At 43.4% G+C, this 22,742-nt stretch overlaps 1 long non-coding RNA gene across 1 annotated transcript; it reads right to left on the bottom strand.

Moving 5' to 3' along the window:
* Window positions 1-235: 235 nt before the first annotated feature.
* On the bottom strand, window positions 236-15,954 carry LOC308298289. Its single transcript, XR_013962695.1, has 4 exons — window positions 15,813-15,954; window positions 9,499-9,600; window positions 2,782-3,063; window positions 236-2,203 (listed from the first exon to the last, which is right to left on the bottom strand). It is a non-coding gene; the product is annotated as an uncharacterized lncRNA (long non-coding RNA).
* Window positions 15,955-22,742: the final 6,788 nt, after the last annotated feature.

Genomic DNA, 22,742 nt, shown 5'->3' with positions numbered 1-22,742 from the left:
GTTAACCAGGAGCAATCTAAGAGACTGGAACACAGGGTGGCCTACAATGGAGAGAAAAACTTACTTTAATTTAAGCTTTTGGTTCAATAAAAGCGGACAAGCCCCCATCTGTTACGCCCACAGGGCCTAGGGATGTTTGCAGGCGGAACAAAGGCAAGGTGGTAACTGCCAAAAGGTAGTTTTATTACAATAAATCAATTATATTTACAAAATGTACAAATTAGGTTGCTTTCACAATAGAGATGGTTAGTGGTGAGACAGGGCTGGGCAGGCACCTATAGAAAGAAACATAATACATAATAAAGAAACAAGGACTGATCCCTAACCTAAGAGGAACCCCCCCAAAGCTTCTCCTAGCCAAACACCAAAACAGAATGAGTGTGAGGTTACCTGCCCCTACCTGCGTGACTGAATGCACCTAACTATAATCCCAAATATACTTACTAACTTACCCTGCTCACCGTACAATAGAGAGTTAGACTGGACTCTGGTATCAAGCAACCTTTACAAACAAAGAGAACATGCGGCTAATGCTACTCTGCTCCGTTGGGCACGCTGTCTCTAGCCTACTCTCGTAGCTGGTGTGACAAAGGAGACAGCGGCCATGAAGCCTTTTCCATGGAGCTATTTATAGCAAGGGGCGGGGCCGTCAGACCAGACGGACCGAACGTTGATTGGCTGGAGGTGACCGATTGACGGGAGCCCTCCTCCACTCATAGCGGCAGCAAGGACCTGCAATGACGAACAGGGCGTGCGCACACCACATAACAGTACAGATCCCCACCCAAATGGCACTATGGCTTTAATCATTGCTCTTGTCCGTAACAATGTGGGATGTGTACCATTAATGTAATCCCTGAATTCTAGCAACTCAATTTCTTAACCAGTAAATACCATTACAAATATCATCAATATATCTCTTAAAGTTTTCCAGGAGAGTGGACATGCTGGTGTCTTTTCAGGTTAGATGACTGAATGAAACTCTTGTCACAATGTTTACAGTGAAAAGGTTTTTCTCCTGTGTGGACACGCTGGTGGCTCTTTAGGTGAGCTGACTGAATGAAACTCTTGTCACAATATTCACAGGGAAAAGGTTTTTCTCCAGTGTGGACACGCTGGTGTCTATCAAGGTTAGCTAAATGACTAAAACCTTTATCACAATATTTACAGTGGAAAGGTTTTTCTCCAGTGTGGACACGCTGGTGGCTCTTCAGGTTAGATAAAAGACTAAAACATTTATCACAATATTTACAGTGGAAAGGTTTTTCTCCAGTGTGGACACGCTGGTGATTATTCAGGTCAGATGAATGACTAAAACTCTTATCACAATGTTTACAGTGAAAAGGTTTTTCTCCAGTGTGGACACGCTGGTGATTATTCAGGTCAGATGAATGACTAAAACTCTTATCACAATGTTTACAGTGAAAAGGTTTTTCTCTGGTGTGGACACGCTGGTGATTATTCATGTCAGATGAATGACTAAAACTCTTATCACAATGTTTACATTGGAAAGGTTTTTCTCCTGTGTGGACACGCTGGTGATTATTCAGGTCAGATGAATGACTAAAACTCTTATCACAATGTTTACAGTGAAAAGGTTTTTCTCCTGTGTGGACACGCTGGTGATTCTTTAGGTGAGTTGACTGATTGAAACTCTTGTCACAATGTTTACAGTGAAAAGGTTTTTCTCCAGTGTGGACCAGCTGGTGGCTCTTCAGGTGAGCTGACTGCTTGAAACTCTTGTCACAATGCTCACAGTGAAAAGGTTTTTCTCCAGTGTGGACACGCTGGTGTCTATTCAGGTTAGATAAAAGACGAAAACCTTTATCACAATATTTACAGTGGAAAGGTTTTTCTCCAGTGTGGACATGCTGGTGGAGCTTCATGTTAGATAAAAGACTAAAACCTTTATCACAATATTTACATTGGAAAGGTTTTTCTCCAGTGTGGACACGCTGGTGTATATTCAAGTTACTTAACTCAATGAAACTCTTGTCACAATGTTCACAGTGAAAAGGTTTTTCTCCAGTGTGGAAAACCTGGTGTCTCTTCAAGTGAGATGACCGACTGAAACTCTTGTCACAATGTTTACAGTGAAAAGGTTTTTCTCCAGTGTGGACACGCAGGTGGATCTTCAGGCAGGATGAATAACTAAAACTCTTGTCACAATGTTCACAGTTAAAAGGTTTTTCTTCAGTGTACCCTGAGAGAGAGAGAGAGAGAGAGAGAGAGAGAGAGAGAGAGAGAGAGAGAGAGAGAGTAGGGATAGAGGGTAGAGAGGAGGAGAGAAGAGAGGCAGGTTAAAACTGATGAGTATAAAATGAGGAGCAATTACATCTTCCCTATTAATTTACTGTAAGAGCTAAATTAGTCACAATGTTTAAGGTACAAATTTTGCATTGTATTATTGTCTTCGTGTGTTGGTTTAATATACATATAAGTAGGCCATATTTTAGACAGTATTGTATGTAATATTTCTTGTTAAAGTGCACCCCCTTTTTTTTGTACTGCTGGAATTAACATTCAGTAAAACACCTAAACGCCATCCTTGCCTCATATGGAATCTGTGAGTACTGTGGTCCAGTTTCTGCTTTTGGATGTATAAATACAGTAAGCCCACCTGTGTTTACGTGTCAGAAACCCTTTGACCAAGCTAGTGTTTGTGGCAAACACATTTGAGACTTTGAGAAAACTTTGCCACTCTATCTCTTTTATTCCAACTCCCAGTTTCTTTTCCCAACATAATGTACTGTAAGTCCTGTCCCTGTCCCTGTGACTTACCTCCACTGGTTTCCTCCCAATCGTCACTGTCTTCAGTGACTTCAGAGTCAGATTCAAGCTCGACTTCAACTTCAGAACAGTGTGAAGAGATGTCGTCTTCACTTTTCACTGCTGGTAATGTTGACGTTGACCCTCCAGGCTCCTCTGGTCTTTGAAGTGGCTCCTCTTGTTCCTCCTGTTCCTCTTTAATGTGTGGAGGCTCTGGTTCCTCCTGGAGAAGACTGGGGCTCCTCTCCCGTTCAAGAGAAACCTCCTCTTTACACACAACCATGTGCATGATGTCTAGGAGAAGAAAAACAACGTGATAGCTATCACTGGATTCCTTAAAGGTGATACACCATGAAATTTCAATTTTCCTATTTTAAAACCTTTTTTTGGGGTCCCACTAGCACCTTCTATCATCACAAAGTCCCATTTCTGACCATTGTGTCTTTCTCTGGTTTTGGGGAAGGCGGAGGTTAAAAGCATCCCACGGGTTCTCAAAACAGGCATCCCAGATTTACTGCCGTCGCTGAAGTCATCGACGGCCGTTTTTTTTTTTTGGGGGGGGGGGGGGGGGTGGCGCAGTTCAGGCCAAAGGTGGTACTGCAGCTGAAAATGCTCTGAGAGCCATTCAAAAATGAGAGAGGCTCTCTATTCAGGAGTGGTAATTTAGCCTCAAACCTTTTGAAAAACGTTTTTGGGACATAAACAGTATGACATAAATACTACTTTTAAATGCATGGTGTATCACCTTTAAGTGTAAATAAACATTCCCATCTTCCATGTACATAATGAGGTATCTTCTGCTTAAGGTGCATTAAGGCTACCTTAATCCCACCTAGCGCTTGAACCGTGCCATGCTGGTCGCTGGGTGTTGCCATGGTAACAAAAGGGTTCATTTGTGTGTCTAGTTTTAATCTAGCAGCAAATAAAGATTCAGTAAATAAAAGCAACTGCAACTACATCTCCTGTACCATTGATACCCTGAACAACAGTAACGACGAAGGATATTTCTGTGCTTCTGCAAAAAAAAAGCTAGCCATTTCGACCAGCAGTTCTCAAATTATGTCGAGCTGAAACAGCGTGTGTTGCTCTTAGATGCACCGCGAATACTTTAACGTATCTGGATCTCACTTTTCAATTGTCATTGCATGTGTGAGAGAGACTGTGATTATGTTTTTTAAACCAGATGGGTGCAAAAAAACAAAAAACAAAGGTGACGTGAACAAAGGTGACGTGAGTGAGGTGACTCACACAGGCACGTTGTATTGCAATTAAAACGAATCCTGTAGCGTATTGTTGGAAAATTGCGCATACGGTATTTGTGAGGAGTTGCTCACAGTCAGATAAAAGGAAAGTGCCACTGGAGTCACTATTGTATATCCTATAGTAGGGTTGCAGCGGTACTCTGTGTTACCGGTGTTTTCGGTGCGCGAGCACAACACAGAGTTACCTGACCACCGATAACACTGTGAAAAAAAAAAACATTTTGTTGCATGATCATCCATGTATTGTAAATGACTATGCTTGAGCTTGTTATCAATATTTAGTCGGATACAAACGTGTCTCCACTGCTCTAAGTGCATCAAGATGCAGCTAGTGGAAAAGGCAGAGTCCACACAGACAGAAAGCATATCACGTGACGCGAGGGGGAATCGGGGAGAAGAAAGGCCTGCCGCTCACAGTGCTGTTACAGATTGCAAGACGACAACATGGCGGACGAGGAGGAATTAGTTTCAAAACGAAGGTCAAAGGCCCCTGTTTGGCAACATTTTGGTTTTAAACCCAATGCTGATGGGGAACCTGAGAATCCAAGTGAGGTTGTCTGTAAATTGTGTCGGGGAATTGTGAAAGCTTCTGGAGGCAACACGTCTAATCTAAAGGCTCACCTGCTGTCAAACCACAAGAATGAGGCTGCTAAACTCCGTCTTTGTGGAAGATCTAAAGTTCTCAAGCCAAGTGATTCACACTCACAGCCGTCCACTAGTGACACCTTTGCAAAATGCACTAAATATAAGGAGGACAGTAGTCGGTGGAAAGCATGCACGGATGCAGTGACCTGGTACCTCTGCAAAGAAATGGTGCCGTTCAATACAGTTGAATCGAAAGCATTCAAAGACATGTTAGCCACACTGAGACGGCCGTCCCAAACGCCTACAGACGTATTCGGAGTGAAATACAACAGGAGTTCTCAAACGTTAAAAACTATTCTCTCACCAGTGACATGTGGTCCAGTCGAAAAATGGCACCATATATGTCACTTACTTTTCATTACAAAGACGGCGAGTGGGAAATGAGCACCAAATGCTTACAGGCCAGCTTTCTGCCAGAGGATCATACTGCCGACAACTTAAAAGATGCTTTGGAGGACACTCTGCGTGAGAGGCAATTAAAAGAAGAAAACGTGACCAGTCTCACTACTGACAGTGGAGCCAACATTAAAGCTGCTGCTCGTAAGTTAGACTGGCCCTGGTTGTGCTGTTTTGGGCACAACCTGAACCTCGCTGTGACCAACACAATTGACAAGACCGAGAAAAAGAGAACGGATCATGCCCTGGCCGTCTGTCGCAAAATCAACTGAATGTTTTCTTACAGCTGGAGGAGGAAACGGGAGCTGAGAGCGGCCCAGGCTAGTCTTGGACTCGAACCAAACGAGCTTGTGACAGTAAGTTTATTATTAATATCGCTTAGTTTGTGGATAACACATATTATTTTCCTACAGCTGGGGGGTATGGAATTTTTATCTAAAAGTACTTATTATTTAATCTAAAATTATATATTATGTTTTTATCCACCTGTTTCCGCAGGAGTTTACTGGAGATTATTTGGACCACACTTCCGGTTTAACAGCAGACATACAAGCTCACGTCGCGTCGCGGATGCAGCCCGTTGTGAGCTTGTAAATCACACTCGGCTGCGGCGCCGGAAGCTCAGTACAACGTCTGCGCAATGCACTATGGGGCGTTAGAAACCCGTGACTGTCCAACTCGGTGGGGCAGCAAGCAACAGATGATTCAGAGGATGTTGGAACAGAAGCTTGCAGTTAATCATTTTCTTTCAGAAGATCTTAAAGTGGATGTGAAAATCGACTAGCAAACCGAGGATGTGCTGATTGCTATGAATAAAGCACTACAACCAGTGAGCGAATTCACAGATGTTATGTCCAGCGAGAATTATGTCACCGCCTCAGCCGTGCTCCATGTGGTGCAGCTGACTGAAGAGGACACGTTAGCCCCCGACGATGAAGACACAGCATTTCAACGGCTGTGTCTTCAGCCAACAAAAATGCTCCAGGCACTTTTCTCTAACAACACCAGAATGACGTTTTACATTTACATTGGATCAGTTTATAATGCCAAATATTCAAGGAACATTTACACAAAATAATCCATTGAAACAGAGGGTTCAGTCAATTATTTGATGCCTCTAAGCTCCCTCCCTACACAGAGTCCTCCTCCACACCCAACCCGCCTTGGCGGACACAACACTTGTGCAAGTCATTATCAACCGTTTTGACACTGCCATATCTCCACTTGGCTTTCGGGCTAGCCATTTGGGACGGTATAAAGTTCCAGCTCCGAGCTCCTTTCAAGCCCCATGCCCTCCATTGGCTTTTAGTACATTAGCTGAATTCCAATCCGAAGGGTTCGCACTTTGAAGTGCGCATTTGAAGGGCTATGACGTCACTGGGCCGCGCCAAATAGCAATCTACAAGCTCACAATGCGTTGCGTTGCGACGCATTGTGAGCTTGTAGATCTGTGACCAGTGACGCCATAGCCCTTCAAATGCGCACTTCAAAGTGCAAACCCTTCGGATTGGAATTCAGCTATTGTCTCAGGAACCAATCTTCACAACAAGCTGATCTCAGCGTCCCCAACCTATCAGCTGCTGGCTCATCATCCAGTGATCTCTTTACAATATGCACTCCAGTAACCCTTGGCACACAGTCTGTGGCTGACTTCTGGTTGGACTGCATTACAGGCCCATCCTGACCCCACCAACCAACATTGTTCCATGTAACAGTAGTCTATGGACATGCGGCATTCCCTAGAAATGTCCAGTCCAACAGACCCCATAGCATATCTCCATGTCTATTAAGGTGCCTCCACACCGAAAATACTACAGGAGACTTGTTCAAAGTAACTTTTCACAGACTGCTAAGAACTGCAAAAAAATAAGCACATTGAATTTTCCAGCCGACTGTATGCTGACTGTAATTACTGTACGGTTTTGCGCATGCGCACTGTGTTGCCATATCGGCTCGTTACAAGCGACTTTGATCCTGTTTTTTTGGCTGTGATCCCCCATGGCCTTTCCTTGCCTTCCTTGTGTGTCCAGCCACCTTTAAACTGTCCTCCTCAGCTCCCATGTATATCTGTTGCTAGCTGTTCCTCAAACCCAACCCCTCCCTTTTCAACACTCCCTCCCTCCTCCACTTGGCTGGTACTGGGACCACTGTTCCCTTGAGTGTTCAACAAAACACTTTCTTTATCAGCAGTAGGTTGATCAGCTTCAGGTAAACCACCCTCCACCTCCTCTCCTACCCCTCCACTGTTCTCTTGCAGCCCATCATCACCGTTCCCCCCTTCAGCTTCGTCCCCCTGTTTAACAACTTCACCATCTCCTGCAGCAGCAGGACGCCCCCATGGAGCACCCCTCCTTCCCCCTTTCTCACTCGCCCCTGCACCGGCTGCAGCGGGCGGCCACTCTGGGCTAATCAAGTGCCCCTGCTATCCAGATCCACAGCCAAAACATTTCATATTATCTGTAGTGGCATAAAGAGTCAAATCATTTCTTGTGTCCTATCATTCAAAATCATGAACAGCATCCTCCTGTGTGACACTACATGCATCAGTTCGGGCGATTTACACCCTGAAGCCTACTTTCTGACTGCCGACACAACTATACAAAACCTGGCCAGCTCAAGCTGGTCGCTTATGAATGGCGGGATATTTGACAATAAAACCTTGGTCGCCGGTGTAGCGAGAGGCGTTAAAAGACACAAAGGTGTCTTTTATCACCACGCCATTTGCAACAATTGTGTATGCCTTTTCCACCTCATCTACAAAAATCACTACACCACCATTCATCCGGGCAGCGGACTTTACACTTGCTGCTCCGACCACGTTTGCAATGGCTATGCTGCATTCCTCCACAGAACAAGGAAACACGGGTGAGACTTTAAATCCATGTTTCCTCGTCGGTGTCCATGCCGCCGCCAACAACAGCGGCCGCCTCCGCGGCGCACCATGCACAGCAGTCAACGGAGATTAAAAGTATACAATACACAGTGAATGAAACAATCGCTTTAAACAGTACCCAGCAAAGCAGAGAGAGGGAGATAGACGTTGATGTTCTCCTCTTCATAGACATTCATATCTTGCTAAAGTATTTGCTGTCTGGTTTATTGCAAGATTTTGCGAGTCCCGCCGGCCGTCGCTGGTTTTATTTTTTGATCGCCCGTTTCTGACCGCAGGTAAATAGGGTACTGCGACACCCTACGACATTTCTCATGGTATACTGCGACACCCTACGACATTTCTCATGATCTAGCGACCTTCGGTCGCAATTAAAACACCAGTAAGACACCTACGGGCGACTGTATTTCTGACCAGTTACCCATATATGGAGACCCCTGATACCCATATATAATTATATGGAGATCCATATATGGAGATATGCTGTGAGACCCCAAAACTGCTTACACAGTTATTCGTTATGTGAAAGCCTTATGACGTCTATGACTTCCGACATCATACATACAATCCCTTTTATGCCCATATATGGAGATAAATTTATTATTCTAGTGTGGTATGTGGCCGATGTGGACTCCATACATGGGCATTCCCATATGAAGTCCTGTTAGATATCGGCTTAATATTGATGACATCAGGGATCTCCATATAAGGGCATAAAAGGGATTATGTTAGTGTGGTTCCCCTGACATCTCAGTGATGACAGAGTGTCAAACTGAACGGTACATGGAGACGTGACACGGAGACAAGATGTGACGGTTTTCATAGTAGCCGGGGATCCAGTCACCAAAATGGGAGAGGACCTGTGATGTTCTGCCGCACTTTTTATTTCTGTTTTATCTATTGGTTTGGTCATTAGGGTCCACAGAATGAGAGGCCTGCTCTGCCGGAAACATCGCGAAAAAAAGTTATGGCCATTTGTATATTCACTGTCCCATTGACTCCACTAGAAATATATAAAAAAAGAAAAAAGAAAAAGATCTGCTTTAAGTAGCATGTGAGGGCAAAGTTTTGGCCACCCAAAACTGTGAAAAGTGGAAAAAAAGTGATGACTCATCACATTTCACAGTTGTTGGGGGCCAATATTTTGCCCAAGGAATGTTTTCATGCAAAACAAATGCTTGCAATGGATTCAGAATGATGAAGAACCCCTAGTTTGACCCCTCACATGCTACTTAAAGCAGATTCTTTTTCTTCTTTTTTTATATTTCTAGTGGAGTCATGGGGCAGTGAATATAAAAATGTCCAGAGCAGGCCTCTGATTCTGTGGACCTTAATGACCAAACTAATAGATGAAACAGAAATAAAAAGTGCGACAGAAAATCACAGGTTCAACCCTATTCCTTGAGCTTCTGGGCATGTGGATCCCCGACTATAGTAAACTGTGACCTACGGTCGCAATAATACTTGACAAGTTGTGAGTTTCACCAGTTGTGTAGATAGACTACTTTATGCAAATGTTCAAGTGGTTAAACTTACTGAAATGTGGGTGATCTTCAGGTTCCTCCTGTTTAATAGAAATGGCCCTGGCTGAGTCTGGAGAGTTCATCTTCACCTGCAGTCTGGACTCCACACACTGGTCTGAAAAGAAGCAGTTCAACAAGGACTTTAATAATAACCTCAGACCTAGTGGTGTCAAGAACATGCAAATAATGGTCTCAAGTGAATAAGGTGAAAGTAGCCAATCTGCTTTTAATTTTTCCACAACGATATATATTTAACTTTCAAAACCAAATTTTAATTTTGTAAACCACAAACTAGTCATTTTTAATCTGTTAAATTGTTAGCGCAAAACACAAAATGAGGGGGGAGTGCATTAAGAATTTAACAGATTAAACACTTCTAGTTTTGTGGTTTTACTGCGTTCCAGTGTGAGTGCACCCTCAGGCTTCCCACAGACAGTCAGGCACTAAGTTGTGTGAGAGTTGTGTGGGGGAGGCGGGGGGCAGAGACAGCACAATGCATTCCGGATGGAAGTCTAGTGGTTTGAAGTCTAGTGCATGTTGTGTGCTTGTTGGATGGTGCTCTGTGCAACCACAGGACTCTCAATAGACTTCAAACCACTAGACTTCCATCCAGAATGCATTGCGCTGTCTCTGCCCCCCGCCTCCCCCACACAACTCTCACACAACTTAGTGCCTGACTGTGTGGAAAGCCTGAGAAGTAGTTTGTCAGGTACATGGGTATCTTGGAGGTGTAGTGTATCTTGTACACCAGGCCCATTGCAAGATGCTGTACTCTGTCAGCTACTTTGAGCCACCCCACGCTTTCGTGATGATGATCGGTAAGGTGGGCCCGAGGAGGAAGACCAAGCACGACCCTAATTAGTTTGTTCTGGGCTGTTTGGAGCTTTAACTTTAAGGCAGCTGGGGCATCGCGATACCAGACAAGGAATCCGTAATCAATGAGGGGCCCAATAAGAGCACCTCCTAGTGTCTTTCGAGATTTAATATTGATCAGCAGGGCAACCCTTTGCAAGAAACAAATTTGTTGGTTGACTTTATTGATTACCTTGGTAGTCATTTTTTCACTGGATAGGTTAGCCTCCAGGATGCAACTCAGGTAGCAGATGTGTTTTTTGAGCAGTGGTCACACCGTCTCCATAGCGTAGCCGTGTGTGTCTGTGTGTGTGTCTGTGTGTGTCTGTCTGTCTGTCTGTATGTAGCCTCTGGTGTAGCCTGAGTACCCTGGGTGACCAGAGAGGTGCTGTTGAGTCTAGCCTGCCCTGAGCATCAACTGCAATACACACACACACACACACACACACACACACACACACACACACACACCGGCAAATGTACTAACGACGGGCAACAACACAGTCAGCTCAGAATCAGATGTGCTCAGTGTGACGCGTTACTGCTGCCTGCTGTCAACCTGCTGCCTGACTGACTGACTGAATGAGAGAGGGGAGGGGGAGAAAGACACGAGTGCTATATACATCTCCTTCCAACCGTATGTAATCGAGAGAGGTTAGAACGGTATGCTTCACAATGAGCGCAATGTTGTTGTAAAAAAAGAAGGAAAAAAATCAAACAGTGGCGGTCGGATTTGAAGGAGTGGCGGGCCGCCGCTGCTTAATGCATATAGGGGAAACACTGGCATCCATCTCACTGCTGTGCTGTCGTGTCAAGACCAATAGCTTTTAGTTTATCAATCAGAATAGAATTATCGACAGTGTCAAATGCCTTCTGGAGGTCCAGCATGACCATGCCGCAATATTTGCCATCGTGAATTGCACGTTTGATGTAATAATTCAAATAGATGAGGCATGTATCTGTGGAATGGGACTCTCTGAAGCCAGATTGGAACTCGTAGATACTAGATCATTTTTTTTTCTAAGACTTAGGCCAGATGTAGGCCACGCTTCAGAGCCAGGACATTTTTTGGGGCCTGGACAAAGAGAGATGTTGGAGCTTACGTCTTTCCAGGAGCAGCGCTTAAAACCGGGACTGATCTAAAATATATCCCCAAACTAACAAGTGGGGATGAGAGATGGTATTTGACCTGAGTAGGGCTGAAAAGATCTTTATTTTACATCTGTGCACTTTCACTCACTAAAAACCTAAAAATCCAAACTCAATCTCAATTAGACTGTGAGACGTTTAGTTCTGATCTGAGCCAAGATGATGGAAAGAGAGCCTTTTGGTAACAAGAAAGATATAAAACCAGTCCATGTGTTTAAGACTTTGGTTACTTTCAAGGAGTAAATAATCATATAATCATATTGAACAAAATAATTGTGTTCATGTTTGCCATAATCGAGCAGTCCTTCGTTATGTTGACCTCATGGTGGCGCTAGAAGATCAAGGTCAATGGAACACTTGAATAAGGTTAATCTTCCATGAACGTTCTGATCAAGTTACATGACAATCTGCCCATTAGACAACATTTTGACACATCTGTGTCCAAGTGGAGAGTTTGGCCAAAAGATGGCGCCATAGGAAAGGCCATATAATCTAGGATTAATCTCTGCACCAAAGTATTTTTTCGGATAGTATTAGATAGATAGATAGATACCTTTATTATCCCAAGGGGGAAATTTAGTAATTGTATTAATTGCCTTCATGAACAGAGCAATGTGTTTATTAAAAAGAAAGACAAGATTTAGGTTTTAACTGTTATAATTCATTTTAACCTTTAAGGTCCTTTTTCACCTCAATATGTTTTGCACAGTCTTTATTAATATGGGGAAAATATAATTAATATCATAATGTTATTCTCGCTCAGGATTAAGCCGCAAATTGAAACACTTTTTTTTTTTAATCGGTTGAATCTAGGGTTGCAATACCTCCCATTGGCAGCCAATGCTAGGGCTGTCACAATTATTACATAATCGTCTAATCGTGATTATTTGACATTATCGCAATTATTTTGTCATAATCGTCATAATCGTGAATGTTGAAAGATTTCTGAAATAGCTCACAAGCTCACAACGCGTCGCGATGCGACGCGTTGTGAGCTTGTAGATCTGCTATTTCCACTATCAATGTTATTTTTTAAGTAGAAAGTTGATAAATATGTCAGTAATTTCTTTGTATGTTTAAGTTATGTGTCATATCTGCCATGTGCAACTTCAAAGCCTAAAAGCCAAACAGAAATGTAATTGTCAACGACAAAAACACAATTAAATCGTTAATCGCCAATTATTTGAGTGACAATTAATCGTCATGTAAAATGTCATATCGTGACAGCCCTATTCAATGCATCAAAACATTTTTTTGCTATCTGATTTATAGGGGCTGTATGGAAAGCTTGGAGTATCCTCTTTGTATCTGCAAAGAGTTTGTTTCATAAAAATCCACAGTAAACATGTTATGAGTTGTATCTGTCAATAAATCTGAGTTTTTTTTTCTAAATGTTGAACTTCGGAAGTGCTCGTCTTCTATAACTCATGTCCCGCTACCTGAACTGAATTTCTTGATAGTAGCTCATGACATGTCTACGGTGGATTTTTAACAAACACTTTGCAGATAGAAAGAGGATACTTCAAGCTTTCCATATGACGTTGTTTAATCAGATAGCAAAAAAACAGTTTTTATGCATTGGCTGCCTATGGGAGGTATTGTAACCCTAGATTCAACCTAGCCGCAAATTGCAACACTAGATTTTTTTTTTTAATCGGATGAATCTAGGGTTGCGGTGTCAGGCATATTCGCCTAAAACTTATTCGCCTAAACGCATTTGGTCCTTTCGCCTGGCAATTTTGCGGGGAGGAGAGTGTTTTCACCCACCCTGTCTGGCCGATTCGCCGCCGTTGAAGAGCCATTTCGCCTACAGACTGTACATGTTTGCATCTCTCTCTCTCTCTCTCTCTCTCTCTCTCTCTCTCTCTCTCTCTCTATCTCTCTCTCTCTCTGTGCATCTTTTGTGTGAGGGATGCTGCGGGCATTTACGCACACAGCTGCAGGAATTTAATTTAACAAGCAAAGCACATGTCATCTCTGATCGAATCCCCACACCAATTGTCAAATATTAGAGGCAGCAATTGTGAAAAAAATAGCCGATCTACATGCTCACATTGCAAGGTGTTGTGAGCATGTAGATCTGCTATTTTCACAATAGAACCATGTTATAAAAAATGTAATGCCTCAACTCATAGTGCTTGTCAGGGTGGGGGGTCCCCAGTTAAAATATGCATTGCACTTGCATAGGGCATAACTGTGAGATAAGAGCCATGCAAATGCTTCACATTCTTCTGTATGAAATGCATATGATTCCCATATGGTAGGCCATGTATAAATTAATTCATTATTTGGACACACCTGATTCCAATAACTATCTGTATTGATGTGATTACTATGGAGCGCATAGCCATGTAATGGTCACCATTTGACAGGTAACACCACTGTCACAATCACTATAATATTTAAATGACAAAGGGATAGTATTACAATACACATTTTCAAGACGATAACTAGTTGATATCATATCATGATCATTATCGTTGCTATATTGCTCAGCCATAGTACAAACAACAAAAAATATTCCTTTTGGAATTCTGTTGTCATCTTTTTGTTTGCAAAACCTTCAAATAGTTTGTAATGAGTATCCTAGTGACACAGCAAAGATTACATTTTTCATATGATTCTTTCTAATCTCTCCTTTGTCATTTTGTTTTGTCTTTCTTCAGAGAATCGGAATTGGAAGCTGTTGCCACCAAAGAACCTGAAGAGTCAAAACAGGTGAGTGTACCTCGGCACACCTTTTGGAATGCATAAACGTGAATGTGTTTGCGATAAGCCTAGTCAGGAGTCCGTGGGTGTGTGCACGGGAATGGGTGCCCTTCTGGTCTTTTCTCTTTGGCTAGTAGAAGGGCCGTGTATACACTTCTTCTTCTTCTTCTTCTTTCGTATATCATCAGATGGCCAACTCAGTGTCCTGCAGCCACGCCCTCGTCTCTGGTCCTAAATCGAAAAGACCAGCTTCTGAGGGTGGGCTGTATAGGGGGCAGCCGGTGATAATGTGCTCGGCAGTCTGTTCAGGCTCGCCACACTCGCATGTCGCACTGTCCGTTAGGCCCCACTTCTTCATAGAAGACTTGAAGTGCCCGACTCCAGTGCGCAGAAAGTTCAGCGAGGTCCATAGGTGTCGTGGCATATCTTCTCCTTTTACACCACCTCCTGGGTCCTGGATGTATCGCTGCATACGGGAGGGCCCAGTTGTCTCCCATGAACGTTTCCAAGATGCTGCCAGCCAGGCGTCTCTGGACACGTCCTCAGGGATAGACTGTAGCATATCTTGTGCTGCCTTGTTGTAGGGATGGCGAGATACACTGAGCCAATGTGTGTACTACAGGCCATCAGGCCACCAAAGGTGTGGGTGTGTGTGTGTGTGTGTGTGTGTGTGTGTGTGTGTGTGTGTGTGTCTGTGTGTGTGTGTGTGTGTGTGTGTGTTTGTCAGGAGGACACAGGAGGGGCAGCTGTTGCTTGTGTAAGCACATGCAGTTCCGTTTGAATTCATGAATTGAATTGGAGGGCCCGGGTCGGTCCAGACCCCCATGTGCTGAGTAAGCTTTGCTGTTTTAAAACGCTAAACGAGAAGCCAGAGACCCACTGTTTTGTGTGTTCACAGAGGTGTTTGTGTAGCTCATTGTGGCCATGCAGTTGATCTAGATGCAGACACACAATAGTACTGTGCACCCCCCCCCCCCCCCCCCCCCCCCCGCCAAACAAGTTAATTAAACCTCCCCAAGGTCCCCCATGAAATTCCTATTTTGAAGTTGCACTATTTGTTGGAATATAACAACAATATAACTCAGTGATGTCATTACGTGCACATCCCGCATCAACAACTCATTCAAGTCGCCCAGGGACCCATTCATTGGGTCTGTGGCCTTAAGCTAGATGCAGAATAGACACAAATCTAATCTTTGCTTCTGGGGGTCCCTGGAACAAAGTATTTTGCGATGGGGGTCCGTGGCCAAATACATATCATTAGGTCTATTGGGGTCCTTGACATGACAAAGTTTGAGAAACAAAACAAAAAAATCAGGAAAACTCTTAGAATTTAGAAGACATTTGTAGAATGTGCCCATCAGTGGTTAAAATGTATTTTTGGCCGCGGACCCCATCTCAAAATATTTTGTTCCAGGGACCCCCAGAAGCGAAGATCTATTCTGTATCTAGTTTAAGGCCACAGACCCGTTGGGAAACGAGTTTGGGTCGACTTTGTTTTAGGTCGACCTTTCATGTATTCCATACAAAGCAATGTGACGTGGCAGACTAGCTCGCAATTTATTTTACTCACCAAGTTGAAAGAAGATATAAAGCAGTGGAGACTGGAATCCTTACTTTAGAGGCGTTGAAGTGTGTTTTCCACCACCAGGAAAATTCTGGGAGAAGGTACGTTTTTGTTGTTGTTGTTGTTGTTGTTGTTGTTCTCGTTTAGGTGTCCCAGTGCATGGTCTGACTGTGGTTGAGGCTCTGGCTGCTAATGATGCTAATGCTCATGTATTGTTCTGTTGGAAGAGACTAACAAACAGTCCTACTAGTTTACATAGAGAAAGAAGGCATTCGTGGATTCCTTTCACTCACTGTTGGGAACTAAGCGGAGGTTTTGGCCAAACACGCCGTCCTGAGTGTTTGCTATGAGAACGTAATTGTTTCGACCCGGTGTCGGTACCATAGAGTTATAAGGTCGGACTCGGTACAGGATCTGCCCGGATCTGCCCCAAGCTGTGGATCGGGGTGGGATCATGGGGTGGGATACGTCACTTCCGTTACGGCTCCACTGGTCTTGAACTACGGCAACTCTATAGGGCCAAAATTCTCCCACCTCCAGTGGAGCTGGCTCTGTACTAGAGCAGTGTTAGTGGATATTTCTTCCTCTCTCACGCGTACGTGTTTGTGCGCGTGTCCGAGTGTGCGGTGTCTGCGTCTTTTATTGAATTCTTTATTCTACTTCTACATTACATTATTATTTCTTGCAGTCGAATGAGAACATGATAGTGATGTTAACATTAAGAATTATATTGCTTTGAAATCTATTGCTATATTTGAAATCTATTGCTTTGACATTTTTATTTGGTCTAGGGAAGAAAATAAGGCTGTTTCAGGGAAGCGCAACAAATGTCATTCTTCCAGGAAAGTGCATCATAAGTATGAATAACATATTTACCAAGGTGTATGCTCCGATAACTTTTTTTATTTTATTTATTTTTTAATAATTATTTTTTGTATTAAATATTTTTTAATTTCCCAAATAATTTTAAAAATAAATGAAAAAAAGTTATCGAAAAACACGGCCTGCTCAAGTATTTGGATACTTGAGCGTTGGGTGTTTTTAATGAATCTATCATAGTTAAAATGGAGTTTGAAGTTACAGTGTGTATGTGGAGAGGCCCTGGATCAAGCCTCCTGATAACATTTGCATCAAATATCTAAATATTGAATCAAGCAAATTAAAATCTGTCCAGGGTGTTCATAAAAGCCTGATTAGATGATAAATTACCAAAAGTTCATCCAGATTTCCATTTACTGAAAAAGGGAGCACTGTCATTCACATGGAGTGTTGGTCCAAATAATAGCAATAATAAGAGTCTTAATTGAATTTCTACACTGTTTATAGACAGCACTTTCAAAACAGTTTGAGCAACAATAACATAAAGGAAAGCATCAAGTTGAGCCCATACAAAATATATATATATATATATATATATAGAGAGAGAGAGAGAGAGAGAGAGGTTGATGAAGAGGAAGATGATGAAGAAAAGGGTGATGACTTTCATGAAAATATGCAGATGAAGACACAATAAAGATACAGAATATCAGTTGACAGTGAGATTTGAACTCACAACGCTACATGTAGTGATGGAGTAACACGTTGTTGTTAGAAACAGGGCCGGATCTAGGCATAGGCAAGGGGGGGGGGGGGGGGGGGGGGCAATGCCCCCTAAATGCCCTGTCTGCCCCACCAAACATGATGGTAGAGGTCTGCGCGGGACTGATTTATTGAACCCGCTCCCGCCTGATTTCTGCCGACTCCTGCCCGCGACCGCAATTATTTCATTTTTGACCGCCCGCTGTAATTTCCTCTCCGCCGCTCCTGCCCGCCACAAACAAATGACGTGAATTTAGTCCCCCGGACTCCCGCGGCGCACAGTACCGCAGCGGTCCAACAGCCTCCCTCCCAAGAAGGCACATTGAAATTGAGAGGAGCATATTTGTGACGGACTGACGGCGGCGTGAGAACAAAATGAGAGAAAGAGAGAGAGAGAGAGAGAGAGAGAGAGAGAGAGGGAGAGGTCGAGCGACGGAGCCCTCAGCCACGGCACGGAGGACGCTCTCTCCTCCGTTGGGGAACTTAAGTTGGCGGAGAGAAAGAGAGACGCCAGTCCACGTACTGTATGCAATTATTCCTACTGTATGTGGGTGCGTTGTCCTCAGCAGGGGGAATTGCGTTCTCTATTCACATCTTGACTCGGTAAAGAAGGCACGTTGACGTTTGCATCTTATCCATTGAGATCCAAAACCAACAGGAGTGTGCGCGAGAGAGGAGCATTTGTGAGGTTGTTAACAGAGGTAAAGTGTTTATATTGCGATTGGACATAGGCGATGGGACTATATTATAATAAATAGTTGTTATTTAGGCTAAATAGTGAGCGACAATGCCGCTGCAACTATCCGCTCACCGGTTAGCGTGAGAAAAACGAGAGAGGGAGGGTGGGGGAGATAGGGCGAGAGAGAGAAAGAAAGTCCACACGTACTGTCTGTAGGTGCATTCTGCGTGTTGTCCTCAGGCTCACCAGGGGAAATTACGTTCTCAATCTCTACATATTCACATCTTGCTAAAGCTTGATAAAAGCTTATTGCGGGAGAGTGCGGGATTTTGCGGCGCCGCCGAGTTCATTTTGACCGCCCCGTCCGCCCGTCCCCGTCCGCAGGGATTAAACTACCGCCCGCGCCGCAATATATGGTGACGGGTCCTGCAGGTCCCGCGGGAGCACGCTCCCGATGCAGGGCTCTACATGATGGCATGCAAAAATCTAAAATGTCAAAAATATTAAACTATTTGAAATGTTATGCTTCAACTAGGTAGATGGATAGATAAACTCATAAGATATTAGAGAGAGAGAGAGAGAGAGAGAGAGAGATAGGTGTAAGACCTGTTGTTTGTATTGCGTGATATGTCTAAGTGCGCCAAAATGCTTAGTTTTCTGGTGTTTTAGGGGGTGACTCCCCTATCATTTCTTCCTGCCCCACCTAGTGCTGAAGGCTAGATCCGGCCCTGGTTAGAAATCACTAAACCATTAGTATGACATCACTCGATCATCTCCATATTTGGGCACAGACAGACAGACAGACAGACAGACAGACAGACAGACAGACAGAAAATGTCTGTCTGTCAGGTATACAAAAATGTATACCTGAAACAACAAGTAATGAAGAAGAATAAAACACATCAGGTAATTAACAGAAGATTTAAAGGACATTATGAAAAGTCAACAGTTTAAAGACCAAAACTGATAAAAAGAAAGCAAGACAGAACATACGTTCCAGCAGTGTCCGCTGTCCAAGGTCTCACTTTTAAAGCTGTTTAAAATACAACCCAGCAGGGCAGATATAGATCTGTGGTTCTCAACCTTTTCTGGATCAGGACCCTCTTGAAAACCTTCAAGCAATCGTGGCCCAACCATGTGTCCACGTTGTTCAAGGCTTTAATTGAATAATTTCTTATAATCACAAATGTTGTTTTTTTTCTGACATTGTCCAGCCGCGGCATCCCAAAATAATCTGAATTGGAGGCATTTTTTTCCCTTATTTTTTACGTCTCAAACAAGTCACAAAACCACACACACAAACAACATACACTAACTTTAATACAGTAATATAGTACAGTGGAATAAGAAAAGAAAAGGTCTGACCCTAGGTACTGGTATAATTATAGTTCAAGGCCAGGCAAGTTACAAAATGTATGAATGGGTTTTGTGGAATCTCCATTGAGAGTGCTTCCATTGTTCTCCACTTTGATATTGTGCATGACATCTATAATCCACTGATTGTGGGATGGAGGTTCTACGTCTTCCCATGTAAATAGGATACGTAAGACGTCTAGTCAACATTGATGCTAAAGCCACAGCTTTCTTTTTATGAGCAGGGGTCCTCACACCATCCCTATCAGGGAATATACCAAAGACAGCAATGATAGGCGATGGCACAACATTCCAGCCATATAGACTAGTATTAAAAAAAACATGACTGGAAATGAACAAGTGCAAGACAGGACCAAATCATGTGGTAGATGGTTGCTGGGCTTGCACGTGTCACACAAAGGACACGGGCCAGGAAATACTTTTACAAGTTTGGCTTTGGAAAGACGCAGGCGATGTATGGCCATATCCCTGGAGCCATTCTAGTTCATCTTCCCAATGTGAAGAGGGATTGCAGCTATCCATTATTTTTATTGTAAATCATTGACACTTTTCCCGTGTTTGATACATTGATTCACAGAATTCAGGCAAGATAGTGTAGGGATATGATGGAAATAGGAAAAACCTTTGCGTATGAAATCTCAAATTTGTAAACAACGAGAAAAAAACACGACTACCAGTAAGTCTGAATTCTGGGGATATTTGTTCAAAGCTGGCCAAATAGTTGTCAATATAGAGATCCCGCATACCCTTATCATGCCAGATTTGAAATCCTTTGTCTACTAAGGATGACTGGAAGAGATGGTTATTTGTTATACTGTAGGTGAGTGAATAGAAATATTCAGAATACCCAGACTTTTTTTTAAGCTGTTTCCTAATTCGTAATGATTGACATATAATTATATTTGAATTCATGTTAACTGGTGATGGTAAAGATACACAAAGTAAGGCAGAGAGCAACTGAGGTTTGCTCGTAGTTACTTAAAATGTGCTGCCTAATGATTGTAGGTTTGGAAGGGAGAGAGTGCCCCCATTTTTTATTGTAAAACATAGCCAATCTAAAAGCTCACAACCTCTTGCACTGCAAGGCGTCAAAATAATTTGGGGGGTCAACTGTTCCCCCTGTTGTTGCACACTGGGAGGAGCCGTGGGAACACACACATCCCCTCCCAGCGAGAGTCCGGGAACACCAATGGTTTGATCTGTGTCGTGAATCCTCTGACCTTCCTCTATGTTCTCCAGGACCACCAGTGCATCTGCCTGCAGCGGCGGCGCGGTTAACTCCCGGGTGACCAGCCAACAAAGATGTGCATCCGCCACCAGCCGCAGGTTGCACAAACAGACCATAGGGAAATGATAAAGATAATCAGAGAATCCAGAGATATTAACAGGAGATTCTGTAGGAGATCCTCCATTCTGCATCATGCGCTGCATCACAAAACTAGGGACGTATGTGCCGAAGGTGAACACTGCCATTACAATTGCAAGAACCTCGCGTTTCTCTATTGGTGAGCGGCGTGTGCACCACGATAGTGCTGCTGTTGCACATGTCACCACAGTTAAAGCAGAGGCCGCAACGCCCAACCCGATGATGTAGTCGTACCCTCCGAAGAGTCCGTAGGGGTGGGTAAAGCTTTGTGAGAAAAGCATGCAGGCGACACCCAAGGTGAGGGCGATCGGCAGAGAAACGGACTGCAGTTTAGAACTGCACCGGGGATTGGCCGCGGTGAACTCCAGCACCACCAGGAGATGTAGGAACACCCCACAGTGCCTTGAAAGGTTCCACAGTAACAACACCAATAACTGGCAGAGGTCCAACCACCACTCGCTTTCCTCCAGCATTTCTGTCACTATCACCGTCGTGGACAAGCACTGGAGGAGGGCTGTGAAAACCAGCGACACGACGAACACTGTGAGTTTTCGGCGCTTGCAGCAACAGAAGCATATCAACACGCCGATCAGCCATGGTAGACCGAGGCAGAGGCCGAACAGCAGGAGACACAAAGAAGCGATTTCGTAATTCTCCATGAAGAGGCAACGTTGTGGTACTGCTTGGTCTGGTCTGGAAAGAGAGAATGTTGACATGTTTGAGTCGTGGAGAATTTTAACTTAAGTAGAAATATCAATACTGCAATATAGAAATACTATGTTACTAGTAAAAGTCTAAAAGTCTCCCTCCACTGGCCTACAGTACAAAACACTGATGTTGATACTGACATGATACTGTTACTGACATGATACTAACCATGATACTGGTCATGATACTGACATTGATTGATTGAAGACTTTATTAGAAGTTTGCATAGGAAAAGGTACAGTTTCATGACGGTACAGTTCACTGGTACAAGGTCTACCAAAAAATGAAAATATGCAGATGAAGACACAATAAAGATACAGAATATCTTTGTTGACAGTGAGATTTGAACTCACAACGCTACATGTAGTGATGGAGTAACACTGTCGTTAGAAACAGGGCCGGATCTAGGCATAGGCAAGGCGGGCAATGCCCCCCTAAATGCCCTGTCTGCCCCACCAAACATGATGGCATGCAAAAATCTAAAATGTCAAAAATATTAAACTATTTGAAATGTTATGCTTCAACTAGGTAGATGGATAGATATACTCATAAGATATTAGAGAGAGAGAGAGATAGGTGTAAGACCTGTTGTTGCGTGATATGTCTAAGTGCGCCAAAATGCTTAGTTTTCTGGTGTTTTAGGGGGTGACTCCCCTATCATTTCTTCCTGCCCCACCTAGTGCTGAAGGCTAGATCCGGCCCTGGTTAGAAATCACTAAACCATTAGTATGACATCACTCGATCATCTCCATATTTGGGCACAGACAGACAGAAAGACAGAACGACAGACAGACAGAAAATGTCTGTCTGTCAGGTATACAAAAATGTATACCTGAAACAACAAGTAATGAAGAAGAATAAAACACATCAGGTAATTAACAGAAGATTTAAAGGACATTATGAAAAGTCAACAGTTTAAAGACCAAAACTGATAAAAGAAAGCAAGACAGAACATACGTTCAGCAGTGTCCACTGTCCAAGGTCTCACTTTTAAAGCTGTTTAAAATACAACCCAGCAGGGCAGATATAGATATGTGGTTCTCAACCTTTTCTGGATCAGGACCCTCTTGAAAACCTTCAAGCAATCGTGGCCCAACCATGTGTCCACGTTGTTCAAGGCTTTAATTGAATAATTTCTTATAATCACAAATGTTGTTTTTTTTCTGACATTGTCCAGCCGCGGCATCCCAAAATAATCTGAATTGGAGGCATTTTTTTTCCTTATTTTTTACGTCTCAAACAAGTCACAAAACCACACACACAAACAACATACAC

This window comes from Nannobrachium achirus (genome assembly GCF_963921795.1).
Source record: "Nannobrachium achirus genome assembly, chromosome: 14".
NCBI classification, from domain to species: Eukaryota; Metazoa; Chordata; class Actinopteri; order Myctophiformes; family Myctophidae; genus Nannobrachium; species Nannobrachium achirus.
The sequence above is the reverse complement of the archived record's forward strand: the minus strand, read 5'-3'. Positions and strand labels throughout refer to the sequence as shown.